We start from the raw sequence: 18,263 nt of genomic DNA, 5'->3' as shown, positions 1-18,263 counted from the left end.
AGGCATAGTTGATGATGGTGGGGCAAACAGGCAAGAGGTGTATCAGGCCAGAGTTAGAGGAAAGAAGAGTTTCAGGCCCCCTTCGAGAAATTGTTTTGTGACTCAATGCAGCATGCGCCATGCATGCTGCGATCAGCTTTTTCAGGAGTAGCAGCCAAATCAGAGGTCCTTATTGTGTAGGCAGGAGGAGCAGGAACTTATTTCCTCTTATCTTCACTCGATTTTTGCCTCCCTTGCTCAGTCTATATCTAGCTACATCCGCAACTCTTCTGATGCCCTCGCCCACTTTAACAAATTCCAGTTTTCAATCCGTCAAATTTTTAAAATAAGTTTGTGCCACAACAAACATGTCACCTGCTGCAATGCAAGTTGTTCACTCTGATCCGTGCCGGCTGTTCTTGTCTTTATTAAGGGGAACAGAGAAAACCTCCCAGAACAGACAGTTAGACTGCTGCTTCAACGCAATTGTGATACGTCAATAAAAAAACTGAACTATCAAACTTTATTTTTAGTTTGAAGTTTCACAGTTTGATAAGTGTTGCAAACTAGCTGGCAAATGAAAGTTGAGTAAGTTGCGGGAGGCCAGCACTAACACTTCTTCTGCAGTTGCGTACTCAGCATCTGCTCAGTAATATGCTAATATCATTCAGAAGGATCCAGGTCCAGATATTTCATTAAACATTAAAGGAGAAGGAAGCTCTAAAGATAGGGTTTTTAGACAAACTCCTCTAATGTCTATGCAAAAATGACATGTAAAGAAATCTGAGTACACTGGGGGAATTGCCACTAAATTGCTTTCCTGCTATGGGTGTTCTAGGATCTCCCCCCATGCCAATCTGATGCTGTAACCCCCATTAAAATGAAGGGGGCTGCTTGGGGTTGTAGCTGCTTCCGTGTTACCAATGCCATCGGAGTGGTTTGGAAGAAGGCAAACCAAAATGGCAGGTCATTCATTGGGGGAGGAATTTTTGGTGTTATTTTCAAATGGTACAAAACTTATAATATAATTATACATTTTTACATAACTAGACTTTTCATTTTACATTATTGAGAAAATCAGGTCCATCTAGTCAAGTATTTATCTGATGGAATACATAGAATAGTGAGATATAAGTAGGTCACTGAACACAACCAAAAGCTTTCAGTGTGTTTCAAGGCTTCATAATCAAAAGCAGCTCATTCACCAGAGGGTCATGATGTTGAATGTTCTTAGGTTCAGTGGTCCCGATATTAACGGGGAGGCATAGAGGGTGGGGGAGAAACCGATAGTGAGCGATGAACCAGGCAAGACCGGGAACATGGAGGCCCTGCCGATCTTAACAGCAGGGCCTCATTTAAATAAAAGAATATAGACTCCTGCCTGGCATCCGGCCAGATTGACAGCCTGGCCGGTGGGCAGGAGCTGGAATTTGTGTCAGGAGGCCGCAACCGGGGACCCATGAGTACAGTCCCCGGCCGTTAGTAGAGGTTCTGGCCGCAATCAGGGGTGGGGGGGGTCTGGCCATGATCGGGAGGAGGTCTAGCCACGATATAAACACCATAAAATCTTAGCGCCTGGAATTTCCCTGGCTGTTCTCTGCTGGGGCATCGGCAGAATCCCCGGAGAAATGGCATAAGTGGCTAAAAACGGCTATTTACGCCGTTTCTCCAGGGCTTACAGTAGGAGGTTGGGAGATCCCCATGGAAATTCTCCCCCTAGCTCTTTGCATTTGTAGTTTTATTAAATATTTATGTCAGCATTTACCTCCTTGGAGATGGAGCCCAGATAAGATGACATGGAAGGATGAGCTCTGAGTCAGCCCGTGATAACAGAATGTCGAACGACTTCATGCAATATTTTTATTTAAAGTGAGAAACCACAATGAAAGCCAAGGCCCAGAGTGCAGGACAATACCCAATGTGAAAAGAGTACGGAGAAGATGAGGCTTATCAAGAAACGCTGCTGCTGAACTCAAGTTTAAAAGCCTACAAACGGGAGGACGAAGGGAAGTCTAAGAGGTGTATGGGCTGCACAGTTTTCAGTGAACCTGGCCCTACTGTATTCAACAAATTGCACAGCCATTTTGGTAGAACAGATTACGTTTTGAATGTAAAGGAATAATCAACAGGCACAAACTACACACTGGAGACCCCCTACTAGCTTGACATGTATAAAATGTATAGTTATTAAAATTGTATGACCGCAAACAGTAGTTCTCTCCATTAAAGAGGGGCAGTAGAACATTGAGTTCAGTTAGCTCCTTTTGAAAGTGACGCTTTGCATTTAGAAATGAATGAGCATCACAAGCATTCAGTGGTGGGGATTAATTAGACCCCAGTGCAGCATGCTTGCGTAAAACTCAGACTCAATTCTGGGACTGAAGCAGTGAACATGAAGGCTCGTTTCGTTTTACCTGAATCATCACAAAGGGTATACTTGTGGGAATAATTCTGCAGAATGATTTGGCTGTATTCGCACCAACCCATTATTAAATCAACGTTACACAAAGATACCGGTGGCACATCATGATACAGAGTCGAACAATCATGGTCCAAAAGATTTTACTGACTATTGAAATTTCAACTTGTATATCATGACCCACTTGTGAATTGGTTGCACCTGGTTATGAAGTCTTGTCAGTCACTGAATGTTTTTTTATTACGTTCAGTGACTTACCTGATCTCTCTTCTAACTCTGAGGCAGCCGGCAGATCGGGTCTTGAGGCAGGGTGAAACAATCCTGTGGGGGTGGACCTCAAACAGCCGGAAGTGGGCCGGAGCTTACTTTGCTACTCCTGGCCCCATAAAAATAACAACTCAAGATTTGCTGGGCTGTTTTTTGAGCAGCCTGCAGTGGTCCCTATAAGGACCGCTGGTTAAGCTCCTCAACACTTGGTACAGTTGAACCTGAATTTTGCAATCGGGTTCCTGCAACTCGCATAAAGACACTGATTTGCCATAAGTTGAATTTCTCCGCCCCAGATCATCAATTTCCCCTCTGCACACTTATGCAAGCACAAAACATCAAAGTGTGTTGTTATACTAGAAAGACTTGCTTTTATATAGCCCCTTTCACGACCTCAGGATGTCCCAAAGCGCTTTACAGCCAATTAAGTACTTTTGAAGTGTACTCACTGTTGTAATGTGGGAAACGCAGCAACCAATTTGCACACAGCAAGGTCCCACAAACAGCAGTGATAACGACCAGATGATCTGTTTTTAGGTATTGGTTGAGGGATAAATATTGGCCAGCACACCAGGGAGAACTCATCCAAAAGACAGCACCTCTGACACTGAAATTTCAGCCTATATTTTGTGCTCAAGTCCCTGGAGTGGAACTTAAACCCACAGCCTTCTGACTCAGAAACAAGAGTGCTGCCTCTGAGCCATGGCTGACACTATAGGTTGGAGTGTCAAACTGGTACCTTTGGAGTTTGATGTGGAGTTGGCAGACCCAAGCTACATTGCCATGCCTCTCTGCCAAGAGACACCAGACCTCCTCACATCCACAGCTCTCTAGCATCTGAATGCAACATTAAAAACATCAAGCTTAGCTTTGTTAGTACTGCAGCAGGTGTGAAGTCCGAGCAGTGTGAGGTGATTTGAAGTGTACTCTGGCTGATTTTGCACCCAGATTATACTTGCACTGATGTGAAGCTGAACACTGCATCAAAACAAACTATATGGCATAACTCCTAGAAGTCCTGGTGCTAGCTTAGCATCTGAGTAAAATTATTTCTCATCATGTGATGTGATGGCCTTAAATGTGAGCCACTTTTCTTTTGGTAGATTAAACCAGACATTTTGTACTTGTTGGAGGTGCAGTCTTTCAGATGAGATGTTAAACCGAGGCCCCATCTGCCCTCTCAGGTAGACGTAAATGATCCCATGGCGCTATTCGAAGAAGAGCAGGGGAGTTCTCCACGGTATCCTGGCCAATACTTATCCCTCAATCAACATCACTAAAACAGATTATCCAATCATCATCACATTGCTATTTCTGAGTCCTTGCTGTGTGCAAATTGGCTGCTGCGTTTCCCTACAACAGTGACTACACTTAAGTACTTCATTGGGTGTAAAGTGCTTTGGGATGTCCTGGGGTAATGAAAGGCGCTATATAAATGCAAGTCTTTCTTTTTCTTTTCACTTTGAATACCAACCTGGCAGAACCATTGTAGCTGTTTGCTTTTGTTGTTCTCTGGGTCTATATATAAAACTCTATTGATTGCTCACAAAATGATGAGAAAACATCTGTCTGCTAAATTAAACACATGATTTATCTAATTGCTATACTGTACTATTAACAAAATGTAATTGTCCATTAACTAATGTCTATAATTATACCAAACTAGTCGAGTCTTTTCCATAATTGAAAATACATGCATCTTGTGCCTTAAAAGTTCCAATAAGGTAGAAAAAGTGCCACAGAGGTGAATCTCTTATGGATAAGATCTGCGTGATAAAATTAACTGCTAATCATTGTAAAAATATTCATTTTAGTTTAATTAACACCAGCATGCTGAACTACATTAAAACTTGTCAAGTATTTTTCTTTTGTTTTTTGTTATTCGTTCATGGGATGTGGGCGTCGCTGGCCAGGCCAGCATTTATTGCCCATCCCTAATTGCCCTTGGGAAGGTGGTGGTGAGCCGCCTTCTTGAACCGCTGCAGTCCGTGTGGTGAAGGTTCTCCCACAGTGCTGTTAGGAAGGGAGTTCCAGGATTTTGTGACAGTCTAGTCATTAGTTGGAACATTAGTTGCCAAAGGGTCATCCTGTACTTGAAATGATAAGGAAGTAAACCCTGCCATGGTTTCACTGGGAGACTGTTGGAACCCCCAAAGAAACGATGGAAACGGCCATTTACACCATTTCTCCATGGGTTCTACTTGGACCCTCACGGAATTTCAGGGCCAAGATCTTTAAGCTCAGCCCTTTTGCACCAATCATCTCCTCCTAAGTACTTTCTCATTATACCTAGCAATCCTTTCTCACTATTTTGCGAAAATTTGGTAAAAACTTAAGCCCCCACCCAAAAAAAAAATCACAATAATTGAAGTTGCGAGATGTAGGGTCTCCCAAATTTTAAAATATTTTTTATTGGACAAAATAATGTTGATGTATTCATCTAAAATGTGAAGTCCCAAAATGATCTTTTCCTGTCACTTTGTTTTAAAAAAAATCTATATTATAGTAGCTTACTGCTTTAAGTGGCAGCTTAAAACCAAATCCTAATGTACCACAGGTCCACATATCTCCTCAACAGCATAATAATTACTATAACACATCGTGCTCATTTTTTCCCCCTCTTCAAATTTTCTGTCAATTTCCTTCCCACACTTCAACTCCTTTCTAAGGTATGGCTCTATTGACACTGGCAACTCTGTGGCACTTTGCCCAGGTGGCTATTATTCATGTCTGAGCTCTCACATAGAGAGTCAGCAGGCTATCTGAGCACAATGAGCTCAGTAAGCACCAGAGCTGAGCTCAATCCTGTCCTTACTCAGTGTCCACACATGCAGTGTCCAGCTTTTCCCCTCCCATGCATTCAAACCAATCGTGGACCCTCTGCTGTTGCGTCAGCTGAGATCAGTGAACTTGCCACAGATCAGGGATCAAAATGAGGATCTTCCTGGCTGCTGAATAAACTTGTCGACACATCAGGGGAGCTACTTGTTCATGATTTCAATGCAACAGGATTGTATTGTAGTCCTGATTTGTGATCCTGATGCTGTAATAGCAAGAAATGAAATATAGAATTTGTGTGAGAGACAGAGAGATGGCAAAAAAGAGAAAGTTATTAAAGAAGCTTCTTCTTAATATCTTTATATTATATTAATAATGAATGCAAGCAAGAAGAATAACCGGAATAGGTTTATCAAGCATTTTTTCAAGCACAGAAAATCAAAGTGAGAAATATAGTTTAATGTTTAATCAGTCCTTTGATGGTGCAACCTACGATGATCATTTTTCCACACTGAGAAAGGTGGCATCACTACCTGCCTCCAGAGAAATGGAAGACAATGTGCATCACAAACATTGTACCTGATATGTAACTAGGAATTGAGCTAACCCTATCCATTAGATAAATTATAAACCCATTTATAAACTACATTGGCTCCCGGTCCGGCAACGGCTTGATTTTAAATCTCATCCTCGTTTTGAAATACCTCCATGGCCTCACCCCCTCCCTATCTCTGTAAACTCCTCCAGTCCTAGAACCCTCCGAGATCTCTGCGCTCCTCCAATTCTGGTCTCGTGCACATCCACAATTTTAATCGCTCCACCACTGGCGGCCATATCTTTAACTGCCTAAGCCCTAACCTCTGAAATTCCCTAACTAAACCTCTCTCTCCTCCTTTAAGACGCTCCTTAAAATCTACCTCTTTGACCAAATTTTTGGTTCACCTGTCCTAATACCTCCTATACAGCTCGGTGGCAAATTTTGTTTGATAACACACCTGTCAAGCGCCTTGAGACATTTTACTATGTTAAAGGCGCTAAATAAATGCAATTTGCTGTTGTTGTTGAATGGGTTTATGACTTTGCTACATCTGGTGTACAAAGGAATTCTTCCTATCCGTGTGGGCGGGGGTGGGCGATGCACCCGAGTGACGTCATCGGTGCAACGCCTGATCTATTTTAACTGCCGGGCCTTGTTATCATATGACTGGCAGGCTGCCCAGCCAATGCCGTCGGTAGTGGGCCGCCCACCAACCTTTTTACGCAATTTCCGGCATCATATTTAAAGGGTGGATGCATTTCTTAAAGGGAGGCTGTAGTCACTGAATTTAATCACTGTATTGAGTTTGCAGCTTAATTCTATTGGACATTGGAGAATGCTGCAATGGGAGGAAAGGTTGCCCCCAGGTTCTCAGACGCCTCCCCACAGGTGTTAATGACAAAGGTCAGAACCAGGAGGGAAGTGCTTTTCCCACAAAGTGGGAAGAAGATGCCCAACAGCCTCTCTCAGAAAGCCTGGAGAGAGGTGTCAGGTCAAGTGAGTTCCACTCGCATCACTCAAGGACCTGAATCCAGTGCAGGAAGAGATTCAATGACCTCACGAGATCAGCAAAGGTAACTACAGCTACTGGTTTCCCCATCTCTAGCATTGCACCTAGTCAGTCCCTTTCTTAGCATTGAGGGCAATTACCATCCCTGCATCACAGCCCTCACCAGCAATGAGAGTGGTTGCTCCAAGTTGGAGAGACTGGTGCACCAGGTGGAGAGACTGGGGGACCAAATGGACAGGGGCTCTCAAGGCATCGTTCATCTCCTGCAGTCTGCTCTCTCTCAAATCAGTGGGAGTGAACATTAAAACTTTCATCACTTTTGGCATTTTGGTCTGCTGAGTGTTTGTAGAGCAACTTATGAGTCTACCCTGTCGGTAAGTCATTGAGGTAAAAGTTGGCTAAATGGTTTCAATGTTATACAATGCAGGATGAAGGGAGTGATGAACGAGGTTACCAGGACTGTTAATGCAGCAGGGTTTTCTTTCAGTTTCCAGGGGAGGGGATTGAGCAGTTCACTTGAAGCGTTGAGTTATTCACTCCTTGCATTTCTGGCGGCAAGGCATTGTGTTGGCCCTCCTTTCCCTGCTTCTCGCTCGCCTTTGCCCAACTGGTCCTTGTAGATAATGAGTTTTCTTGTAGCTCTGCCTCCTCCAGCAGCAATCCTCTCCATATTTTATACAAGATGCAGGAGGCCACAGTGATGCAGGAGACACTCTGCAGAGCATATTGCAGGCAGCCCCTATCCAGGGATCTGAACCTTTCCTTCAAGAGCCCCATAAATGGCTTCAGTGATGAACCTTGTGGTGCCATGGCTCTGGTTATGCCTGAGCTGCTCAGGCATTGTGGGGTTATGAAAAGTTGTCATTAGCCATGTTAGAAGGAGGTGGCCCTTCCCCCCCAAGGAACATCCCTGGTAGGGTAAAACATGTGTGGGGAGAGGGGGCGGGGATGTTTGACTGCTGCAGGATGAATGCGTTGTGACAGCTGCCTGGGAATCTCGCACAGACTTATATGGTTCTTCTGTTGTGATCACATTCAAGCTGCACATTAATAGAGTAAAATCACTTCCTGTATTCTAATTGACGTGTTTAAGATGATTAAAGGAGTTGATGGGGTAAATAGAGAGAAACTATTTCCTCTGGCGGCGGAAATCCAGAACAAGGGGCATAACCTTAAAATTAGAGCTAGGCCATTCAGGGGTGATATCAGAAAGCACTTCTTCACACAAACTGGTATTGGAAATCTGGAACGGACTCCCCCAAAATGTTGTCGAGGCTAAGGGTCAATTGAAAATTTCAAAACTGAGATTGATAGATTTTTGATAAGCAAGGGTATTAAGAGTTACGGAACCAAGGCACGTAGATGGAGTTAAGATACAGATGAGACATGATCTAACTGAATGGCGGAACAGGCTCGAGGGGCTGAATGGCCTACGTTCCTATGTTCCTGTTTACAATAGCTCCTGTCTGGTTTTGTGGTTCCCTGATGGCAGTGGGCATGAAGTAAGCAGCAACCGGGCTGTAAGTACATCCACATGATTTTTACTGCTCGCAAGCCCCGTTCCCGCCTGGCAGGGAGGGGAGGATTGGGTTAAAAGTCCCCCATAGTGTCTGATGAAATTACAAAAAAAAGTATTAGTTTTGCTGGTTGTGTTTATGGCATCTAAAAATTTCCATCATATCCATTGGAATGAAATGTACCTTTTTCTAGTCACTATTTATTGCTAAATTAAAATCTTTGTGCCTTATGATAGCACAGTGCATTGGATCCCCAAAGTACTGCCTCACAGGATGATATTAAACATTTATAGCCGACTGTGCTTCACGCTCTAGATCTCTGTTTCTGCTTTCATACTGTGGACAGGCCTCAAACCGCAGTTGGGGACACAATAATAGGACTCAGCAATGCTGGGTCAGAGAGGGGAATAATCAGTTTTGGCTCCCACTCCTGAATGTCTGTGTGTGGGTTTCGGATGACGATAGATTGTGCTCTGCTCTATTGCCCCTTATGGTCAAAGCATGCTGATACTGACATAGAAAGGATGGCCCCATCAGCAAGGTAACTGCTAGCCCCCGTGCCTAAATAAATGTGTTTGGGAAAGGAGGTGAGATAATTAAGAGGAAGTCTTGCACTCAATCAGCCAAATAAGTAGAACAATTGTAGCTTAAGGAACATAATGGAAATGTGAAAATAATTGTATATATCATTATTGGACACTACTACTTCAAAGTAATAAAAGGTGGATGGAAGCAAAACTTGACCTCTCAAAATATTATAATTCTTTAGTAATGGCTAAAATCCAAACCACAACATTGTACTGTTAAGTTCTATTATCTCAGATTTATCTTCTGCCATTAATGAATTGGGACAATAAGCTATGTACTGTACTCAAGTTCACTAAGAACATGCTAACACACAAGCATTTCAGTGAACTTAAATCCAGAAATATTATATAAGCACCTTTAGATATAGCACTGTACCAGAGTTTGCAATAACACACAAAGATCTCACCCCTACTGCTATTATATGACTACAAAGAACTATCAGATTTGACCCTGACTCAATGCATAAAGATAAGGCAATACAGCATTTCTTTAATCTTTATTTCTGTTACAATTTTCAAAATGTTAACAACCAATATTGCTTTGCCACTGCATACACATGGATCCCATTACAACGCAACATTTTAAACAACTTTTGGCCCTGATCAGATATAACACCCTTACTTCATCATTTATACGAGAGTCAACTGGACACTGCAACATTCAGGAAGGGGAATGTTTGCTGGAGTAGGTGTTCCCAAAAGGTAACCATCCCACAGGTTGCTCGGAGTGGAGAAGCAGGTAAAGGAACAGCCCAGGCTCACTCCACTTAGAATATTCAACAGAGTTTTGAAGCAAGCAACTTTCAGCCTGCCTGTCTGGGATAGATTCCAACCAAGGACCCAAAGGAGAGATTACAAATATTCTAACCCACTGCACCACTCAGCAGTAAATCAGATTACAAATTATTGCTTTTTGAATATTACCTCCTGCACCAACTTCACAGTTTCAAAACAAAAATAGTTCAGATGAAAGTTACTCGGCAGTTTCGCCAATGAAATTTTGGAGAATATGTAGAACTATAAAAAGGACATGCTTTATAATATAGATATGATTAACATTAAACGCATTCTGTAATTGGTTGGTCATGTGGATAATTAAAGGGGTATTATTGAGGAGATTGACTATATTCCTGGAACCCTCCTCCAATATCATTTCTGCTATAATGACATGTTGGCTGCTGTAGCTAGTTCTGTATCAAACATTGCGTCTGACACAGCGTGAAATTTTTCAATATATTTGTTTTATTTTTATATGACTCTTCATTAAAATTAAGAATACTAAGTCAGTAGCAGAAGACACAATCAATAATGTAATGGTATTATTGTGTCCTGATTACATCACTGCATCTTCCGTTCACATAAAAGGTTTCGCAAGACACATTCCCTTTAAGAAAAAAAGAAAAACTTGCATTTATATAGCACCTTTCGCAATCTCAGGACATCCAAAAGTGCTTTAAAGCCAATGAAATACTTAAGCGTAGTCACTGTTTTAACTTAGGAAACGCAACAGATAATATGTGCAAAACAAGGTCCCACAAACAACAATGTGATAATCACCAGATAATCTGCTTTGGTGATGTTGGTTGAGGGATAAATATAGGCCAGAACACCGGGGAGAACTCCTCTATTCATCTTCGTAATAGTGCCATGGGATCTTTTACGTCCACCTGAGAGGGCAGACGGGGCCTCGGTTTAACATCTCATCCAAAAGACGGCATCTCCGACACTACAGCACTCCCTCAACGATCGATCCTTTGCAGCTCAGCTGTGAGTAGTAGAAATTGTGATTCCACAACTAACAATTAAACTTCAAGTACAAACTGTAATTTCTTTAGACTCAAATTATCACAGGAAAAAGAGTGATTTTACTTTCTACCTTGTCTGTAGTCTCACTCTTTAGACACTCATAGATGGATGATCAATATAAAACACAACAACCTCAGTATTGTTTTTATTCTGTACCTAAGCTTGGAGAAATTGAGATCACCAGCAAACATGTCAAAACCAAATCACCAGCAACCAGGCAAAATCAGAAGCACACCATCCTCATTTAAAAAGAATAGAGAATGGACAAACACAGAATATTAAATGTCAACTGTACAGCATAAAGGCAACAAGCCATTAGCATGTAATGTCAAGGTAGGGTCATCATAAAATCTGTATAGTTTAAAATCACCCTGTTCTGTTTATGGCACAAAAGGATCACAAAAAAGGAGAAAACTTTATCCATATACATAAGAAATAGGAGCAGAAGTAGGCCAATCGGCCCCTCGAGCCGATATATATCTTCATGTCCCTGTTTCCATTTTGTACAGTAGGTACAATCGAACCCAACAGGTCTGCATGACACAAGACCTTGCTTTGGCATATTATTAGTCCCCAAGTAGCACATTATGGATAATCATACTCCATTGATATTACCCAATGGCTAACAGGGCTACTTTCAATGCAGAAAATAAATTGCAGCGCCTTGAAGTTATAATCCACATACTGCATTACTATTTATGCTTTCACAGCGGTAGTTTTTCCTGACGATAATAGAGACTATACAGCAAATCAACTTGCGCAATAGCTAATTAGCGATGTACTATACAGTAACTGTGATCTCTGGAGCAGTGTTATAACACCAATGTGACACCATTCTTTCACAGGGATACGCTCAACTACTGCAACTTGCACCACAAGACCAGATGTTATACTGTTGACATCACTTAAATTTTGCCAAAAAAGAAACAAAAATGTACTTAAAGAAGACATACTAATGCACAAGCACTTCAGTAAGCTTAAATCTCAAAATGGTAACAACCAACATACTTTGCCACTGCATGAACAGAATAGCACATGGATCCCAATACAACGCAACACTTAAACAGCTTTTGTCCTGATCGGCTTTAACAACACCCTTACTTCATCGTTTATATGATGAAAGTCAACCTGACACTCTCTGCAACATTTGGGAAGAAGGACGTTTTCTAGGGTAGATGTTCCAGAAGGTGGTCATCCCCACAGGTTGCTGAGAGTAGAGAAGCTGGTAGGGGAGACTGACTGACCGTCTGCAGGCAGGGCAGGAGGCGACAGACGAGGCTAGAAAGGGAATCAGTTGTGGAGCTGGATTTGTCTAACAGTACAACTATTTAGGACCGGTTATGTGGACTAAAAGTGTGACACAGAGGAAGGTAACCAAGAGCGACTTCAAGGCACCAAGGAGCATTTAGTTAAAAAGTGGTGATTGCCGGGAATTCTATAGTTAGGAGGGTAGATAGTTTATTATGTCGATATGATCAAGATTCCCGAATAGTATGTTGCTTCCCAGGTGCCAGGGATCAGGACACCACGAGACGAATACAAAAGGTTCTGGAATGGGAGGGCGAGCAGCCAGAGGTCGTGGTTCATGTGGGAATCAATAACATGGACAGAAGCAGGTTTGAGGTTCTGCAAAGGGATGTCAAGTTAAATTCTAGTTTGAGGAGAAGAATCTCTGGATTATTCTCAGTGCCACGTGCTGGACCAGACAGGGAGAGAAAGATTAGGATTGTCAACGCGTGGTTGTAAGGATGCTGTAGAACGGAGGGTTTAAGATTCCTGGAGCACTGGGAACGCTTTTGGGGCCAGGGATGGCCTTCATCTAAACCAGAGAGGCACTCGTGTCCTTGTGGAGAAGGTAAACAGGGTAGTGGGGAAAGATTTAAATTAGTTAGAAGGGAGGGGAAAATCAAAAAGTGTGAAAAAAGACCATCAGAACATATGGCCAGGTTGGACGCAGTTACCCAAATAAGAATTCTGTACACAAATGTAGGTAGCACAAGAAATAAAGGTAAGTAAATTAGAAGCTCAAATTCAGCTTAAAGGTGTGATGTAGTAGCCATTATAGAGACATGGCTACCAGCTGGGCATGATAGGGAGCTAAATATTCCAGACTATAGGATCTTTAGATAGGACAGCGAAACTTTGATCAGAGGGGGAGTAGCGATATGGATATAAGACACAATTACTGCAGTAGACAGAAGGGCTTTCAGTAAGCGTGATTGGGCAGTATAGGTAGAGTTAAAGAACAGTGAAGGAGACAAGATTCTGATAGGAATTGTCTGCTGACCTCCTGGTAATATCCTGGTAGTGGGGAATGTATAAATGCGGAGATCAGGGAAGCATATAGCGAAAACAATTTGGTTATAACAGGAGATTTTAATTTTCACATAGGCTGGGAGAAGCAGAGCAGCTCAAGTAGTAAAGCTATTGAATTTATAGAGTGTATTCATGTCAGTTTTCTAGAACAATATGTTTCAGAACAGACAAGGGAATAGGCCATACAAGATTTTGTGATGAGTAACGCATCAGCATTCGTTAACCATCTGACAGTAAGAGAACATCTTGCAAATATTGACCATATGACTGAATTTGATATTAGATTTCAGAGATGGGACAAGTCACAAACCAAGGTTTTACATTTAAGTAAGGCAAATTTAAGCCAGATGAGAAATGAATTGACCACAGTAAATTAGGCTGAACTGTTAATGGGTAAACTTACAAACAGTGGGATGTATCAAAAAAGTATTTGCTACATTACAAAACCAGTATTGGTCAGAACATTGAATACAGGAGTTGGGATGTCTTGTTGAAGTTGTACAAGACATTAGTTAGGCCACACTTGGAATACTGTGTACAGTTCTGGTCACCCTATTATAGAAAGGATATTATTAAACTTGAAAGAGTGCAGAAAAGATTTACTAGGATGCTACCGGGACTTGATGGTTTGACTTATAGGGAGAGGTTGGATAGACTGAGACTTTTTTCCCTGGAGAGTAGGAGGTTTAGGGGTGATCTTATAGAAGTCTATAAAATAATGAGGGGCATAGATAAGGTAGATAGTCAAAATCTTTTCCCAAAGGTAGGGGAGTCTATAATGAGGGGGCATAGATTTAAGGTAAGAGGGGAGAGATACAAAAGGGTCCAGAGGGGCAATTTTTTCACTCAAAGGGTGGTGAGTGTCTGGAACGAGCTGCCAGAGGCAGTAGTAGAGGCGGGTACAATTTTGTCTTTTAAAAAGCATTTGGACAGTTACATGGGTAAGATGGGTATAGAGGGATATGGGCCAAGTGCAGGCAACTGGGACTAGCTTAGTGGTATAAACTGGGCGACATGGACATGTTGGACCGAAGGGCCTGTTTCCATGTTGTAAACTTCTATGATTCTAGTACATACACTTAAAAGTCAAAGGCTCCACTCGTGTAGTTGAGCAACCATGATCAACAAATGGGGAAAAGACAGTATCAAGCTAAAAGAAAAGGCTTACACAAATGCAAGGAAAAGTGAAGATCCGTTGGACTGGGAAAGCTATAAAAGGCAACAAAAGGGTAGAAAGTAATAAGAGGTGCAAAAAGGGAATATAAAAAAAAACTTGCAAGGGATATCAAAGATAACAGCAAAAGCTTTCATAAATATATTAACAAAAAGAGAATGGTAAAGGGGAATATGAGCTCATTAAAGACAGATGCAGTCAAGGCTATACTGAACAATAAGAAAATGGCAGACTTGCTAAATGACTATTTTGTTATTGTTTTCACAATGGAGGAATAGGACACAATACTAGCAGTGCAAGGAAACCTAAAAATAAATGAAGAGGAGAAACTCAGTAGCATTAATATAAGTAAAAGTAAAGGTAATGGAGAAAATAATGGGACTTAATATAGACAAATCTCCAGAACCTGAAGGTTTCTACCCCAGAGTATTAAATGAAATAGTTGAGGAAATTGCAGATGGGTTAGCCATAATTTTCTACGGCTCTCAAATTCAGGAATTGTGCCTTTGAATTGGAAAATTGAAAATGTCATTCTATTATTTAAGAAGGGAGGGAGGGAGAAACATGATAACTACAGTTTAACATGAGTTGTGGATTAATTATTGGAATCTACCGTCAGCGGGGAAAATAAATCCAACATTGTTGAGGCTGTATTGAGGGAATAAAACGGGCACAACAATAACTAATTTAGCAGGTCAGAGGCCTGCACCTGATCTGCATGGTTGTTTGGGCCATGGTTAAATTGGTTGGAGTCTTTTTTTAGGCGGCCCTACAGCCTCTTAAAATGAGCTCAGGCCTCATTTCAATATTGAAATAAGGCTCCTGCTCCCATTTCCGACCCGGATTCATAAATACAGATAAATTAGTATTTCCAGCTCGAGCTGCCTAAACAGCGGTCCCTGCTTAAAAAAAGGCCCAAAAACTTTAAGAAATGTTGTTTTTTGTAGAATCAGAAGGAACAGGGGTGCTCATCCTGGCTCCACAAAACAACTGCGGGCCATTGTCAGCCCTCGCTCGTCCCCTCTCCCGATCCTACCTGAGGGTCTCGGCACTGGCCGAAATTGATTAGGCCTCAGCTGATGAGCTTTGTCGGGGCCAGTTATGGTGTTGTCTAATTTCTACCCCAGAGTAACTGAGTACTTGGACAAGTATGAGCTCATCAAAGAGAGTCGGCATGGATAAGGACAGGTCATGTCTGACTAATTGAGATGAATTTTTTGAGGATGTCATTAGCATGATGGATAGAGGAGTGTCTATATGGACTTCCAGTAGACACTTGATAAGATTCCCCACAAGAGATTAACAGCAAAAATGAAAGCGCATGGAATTGGAGATAACCTCGTCACATGGGTTGGTAATTGTTTGGGGGGTAGGAGACAGAGAGTAGGAATAAAGTTCTCTGATTGGCAAGATGGACAAGTGGTCTACCTCAGGGATCTGTACTAGGGTTTCAGCTTTTCACCATATATCTTAATGACGTGGATGAAGGAATGGAGAGTTGTATATCCAAGTTTGCAGATTACACTAAGTTAGGATGTGGAGATGCCGGTGATGGACTGGGGTTGACAATTGTAAACAATTTTACAACACCAAGTTATAGTCCAGCAATTTTATTTTAAATTCACAAGCTTTCGGAGGTTACCTCCTTCCTCAGGTGAACGATCGTTCACCTGAGGAAGGAGGTAACCTCCGAAAGCTTGTGAATTTAAAATAAAATTGCTGGACTATAACTTGGTGTTGTAAAATTGTTTACTAAGTTAGGAGACACAGTATATTATGTTGATGGGAGCAGAAAGTCACAAAGGGATATAAACAGACTAAGTGAGTGGGCAAAACTATGGCAGATGGAGTTCAATATGGGGAAGTGTGAAGTTATCCACTTTTGATCTGAGAAAGACAAACCAGAATATTTTATTAATGGTGGAGACTAAGGGCTGTGAAGGAGCAAAGGGATTTCGATGTCCATGTAAATAAATCACTAAAAGTTAGTGCACAGGGACAAAAAATAATTGAAAAGGCTAATTAAATGTTGGCCTTTATCTTAAGGGAGTTGTAAAACAAAAGTGAGGAAGTGATGTTTCAGTTGTACAGGACCTTGGTCAGACTCCATCTGGAGTATTGTATTCAATTTTGGGCACCGAACCTCAGGAAGAATATATTGGCCTCGGAAAGGTACCGCACAGATTCACCAGAATAATACTACGGTTTAAAGGGTTAAATTATTAGGACAGGCATATACCTGGTTTGCATTCCCTTGAGTTTAGAAGTTTGAGAGGTGATCTAATCAAAGTCTTTAAAATGATAAAGGGATTAGGTAGGGAAGATAAGGAAAAACTATTTCCTCTGGTGGGGTAATCCAAAAGAAGGAAATTAGAGCTAGGCCATTTAGGAGTGAATCACAGAATCATACAGCACAGAAGGAGGTCATTCAGCCCCTCATGCCTGTGCCAGCTCTTTGAAAGAGCTATCCAATTAATCCCACTCCCCTGCTCTTTCTCCATAGGCCTGCAAATTTTTCTTTTTTCACATATATATACACACAATTCCCTTTTGAAAACTACTATTGAATCTGCTTCCCTTTCAGGCAGTGCATTCCAGAACAACTCGTTGCTTAAAAAGAATTCTCCTCATCTCCCTTCTGGTTCTTTTGCCAATTATCATAAATCTTTGTCCTCTGGTTATCGACCCACCTGCCAGTGGAAGCAGGCGGTCTTGGTGATGGAGAGGAAATGGAGCAAAGGCTGGTAAATGGATTGAGGTACAGATCAACTATGATCTAATTGAATGGATAAACAAGCTTTTGGGGCTGAATGGCTGACTCCTATTCCTATGGTGTATGCTTGTGTCCACCAATTATTTTAATGTCCTGAGATACCAGCACCTATGAAGCTTTCTCTATTTAATATACTAATGACAACATTTCCAATTGATCCAAATTGTTTCTTTGCCTAAGCACAGAGCGTGTGAGGGTCAATAAGACATTCCAGGTAGGTCACAGTAGCCTGGTAAGAGCTACGTAGATGTGATCACATGGAAAAGAACCCAATGAATCAACTCCCTAGATCTTTAAAAAAGTGTCAATCCAAAAGATGTTAAATTATATAATGTTTAAAGCAAGGTCACATGGGGTGTTCAGGATTAAATCAATTAGCTTCCCTGATTTTTAATGAGTTCATCAGGTAACTATGTGAGCCAGGTAGATCAGGAAGATCATAAGCTTCATCCCTGGCCTGTGCTGAGCTAGCTGATCTTAGCTGGGGGGAGGGAGGTGACAACAGCCGCTCTACAAACTGCCTCAGCATTCCTGATTTGGAGGGGTTAATTGGCCACGGTTCCCACTTCTGATTACTACTCAATGATCCCTGCTGAAGTGTACATGTGTAGACACTGGATGAGGACAAGATTGAACTCAGCTGTAATGATGGTCAAAATAGCCACTAACATGACTGTCAAGGCTCACACATAAATAATGGTTTGGATGAGGATACTGGGGGTGATGAGTGCCTATTGAACTGTACCCTAGAAAGGCATTAAAGTCCCTTTAGGAGGGGGCAGAAATAAAAAAATTGTTGACAAAAAATGATTGAAATAAATTATTGCCAAATCATAATTGTATTGATTGCACTAAGGAATGTTTACATTTAATACACATTTTAGGTAAGTCTTCTGATGAGCTGGCATTTTCACTTCAAATCTCAGAGCTGAATTATTTCACGGCCAATGTAAAATATCCATCAGCTTGGGTTGGCTAACGAAAATAGAACTGCAACTTTACATGGGGCCATAATACATAACAACATGAATTAGGTATCAACAAAATTTCAATCTTTCATTTACATTTCTGATTACAAATACTTACTAAGGAAACGCAAG

At 41.6% G+C, this 18,263-nt stretch overlaps 1 protein-coding gene across 1 annotated transcript in view; it reads right to left on the bottom strand.

Moving 5' to 3' along the window:
* Nucleotides 1-18,263, bottom strand: part of gabrb3 (gamma-aminobutyric acid type A receptor subunit beta3) — a 387,525-nt gene that overhangs the window by 237,123 nt on the left and 132,139 nt on the right. The window lies entirely within an intron of this gene.

This window comes from Heptranchias perlo, chromosome 6, assembly GCF_035084215.1.
Source record: "Heptranchias perlo isolate sHepPer1 chromosome 6, sHepPer1.hap1, whole genome shotgun sequence".
Classification (NCBI taxonomy): Eukaryota; Metazoa; Chordata; class Chondrichthyes; order Hexanchiformes; family Hexanchidae; genus Heptranchias; species Heptranchias perlo.
Note: the sequence above shows the minus strand (reverse complement) of the source record. Positions and strands in the feature narration are given on the sequence as shown.